Source organism: Sinocyclocheilus anshuiensis, unplaced genomic scaffold (assembly GCF_001515605.1).
Source record: "Sinocyclocheilus anshuiensis isolate Anshui unplaced genomic scaffold, SAMN03320099.WGS_v1.1 scaffold393, whole genome shotgun sequence".
NCBI classification, from domain to species: domain Eukaryota; kingdom Metazoa; phylum Chordata; class Actinopteri; order Cypriniformes; family Cyprinidae; genus Sinocyclocheilus; species Sinocyclocheilus anshuiensis.
The window spans coordinates 1,702,206-1,704,413 of NW_015536501.1; positions in this window are offsets into that span (position 1 = coordinate 1,702,206).

A 2,208-nucleotide genomic window follows, 5' to 3' on the forward strand; every position below is an offset into this window, starting at 1 on the left:
AATCAACTCAAAACACCTGCAAGGGGTTCCTGAGCCTTCAAAATGGTCTCTCAGTTTGGTTCACTAGGCTACACAATCATGGGGAAGACTGCTGATCTGACAGTTGTCCAGAACACAATCACTGACACCCTTCACAAGGAGGGTAAGCCACAAACATTCATTGCCAAAGAAGCTGGCTGTTCACAGAGTGCTGTATCCAAGCATGTTAACAGAAAGTTGAGTGGAAGGAAAAAGTGTAGAAGAAAAGATGCACAACCAACCGAGAGAACAGCAGCCTTATGAGGATTGTCAAGCAAAATTCAATGCACACAGACTGAAGTAGTTTAAGTCTTTGGTTCTTTTAATTGTGATGATTTTGGCTCACATTTAACAAAAACCCACCAATTCACTATCTCAACAAATTAGAATATGGTGACATGCCAATCAGCTAATCAACTCAAAACACCTGCAAAGGTTTCCTGAGCCTTCAAAATGGTCTCTCAGTTTGGTTCACTAGGCTACACAATCATGGGGAAAATGAAAATGAAAATGAGGAAATGTCTCTTGTTAAGCCACTCCTGAACCACAGACAGCGTCAGAGGCGTCTTACCTGGGCTAAGAAGAAGAACTTAGTCCTCTTTTCAGATGAGAGCAAGTTTTGTATTTGATTTGGAAACCAAGGTCCTAGAGTCTGGAGGAAGGGTGGAGAAGCTCATAGCCCAAGTTGCTTGAAGTCCAGTGTTAAGTTTCCACAGTCTGTGATGATTTGGGGTGCACTGTCATCTGCTGGTGTTGGTCCATTGTGTTTTTTGAAAACCAACGTCACTGCACCCGTTTACCAAGAAATTTTGGAGCACTTCATGCTTCCTTCTGCTGACCAGCTTTTTGAAGATGCTGATTTCATTTTCCAGCAGGATTTGGCACCTGCCCACACTGCCAAAAGCACCAAAAGTTGGTTAAATGACCATGGTGTTGGTGTGCTTGACTGGCCAGCAAACTCACCAGACCTGAACCCCATAGAGAATCTATGGGGTATTGTCAAGAGGAAAATGAGAAACAAGAGACCAAAAAATGCAGATGAGCTGAAGGCCACTGTCAAAGAAACCTGGGCTTCCATACCACCTCAGCAGTGCCACAAACTGATCACCTCCATGCCACGCCGAATTGAGGCAGTAATTAAAGCAAAAGGAGCCCCTACCAAGTATTGAGTACATGTACAGTAAATGAACATACTTTCCAGAAGGCCAACAATTCACTAAAAATGTTTTTTTTATTGGTCTTATGAAGTATTCTAATTTGTTGAGATAGTGAATTGGTGGGTTTTTGTTAAATGTGAGCCAAAATCATCACAATTAAAAGAACCAAAGACTTAAACTACTTCAGTCTGTGTGCATTGAATTTATTTAATACACGAGTTCCACAATTTGAGTTGAATTACTGAAATAAATTAACTTTTCCACGACATTCTAATTTATTGAGATGCACCTGTATGTACAATCATTTTAAAAATATCTTCTGAGTAAAAATGTGTTCCTCCTGTCAGTTGGTTTACTTTGCCTGAATCTGTTTTATAGTGTGTTGTTGTTGTGCGCTGGTTTGTAATGCTTATGTGGGGGAGGTTTGACTGGATTCGACTGGCTCATACTGAACAAAAGCAGATGAGGAACTACTGCTATGCTGCTGAGGCTGGAGCTATCTAGTTCAGACCGGTAGATGGGTGCTGCTTTCAACACTGAAGGGCTCTTTGAGGGTGGGAGGTTTTTTTTTTTTATTGGTGTCTGTGTGATTAATTTAGGGAAGACCGCCTTCAGAGGTTTCACAGTTACTATTGTAAGAGGTAATTATACTATGTATTGCTCTGAGATGGAGGAAGTCATTGACAAAACTTTCTGACTGCTTTTTAATCTGCCTGTTGTAATTGTAAAGGTCATAGAATTGTGTTAGACAGATGATTTATTTAGAAGGGTTGATTTATCCTGTAAATTAAACTGTTTGTTCTTGGATTTAAACTGAATAAAATAATCACTTTTTTATTAATGTAATCATTTGGAAGATGTTTTTATCCAAACTTACTTCATAGAAGAAGCTTTTATCCAAAGATACTTTATTATATATAATATTTATATTTATATTTATCATAGATAAAGATAAATGATCAAATGCTAAAATGTTCAATTTAGCAATTATATTTAATGTATTCATTCAGAATATGCTTTTTTATTTATCATA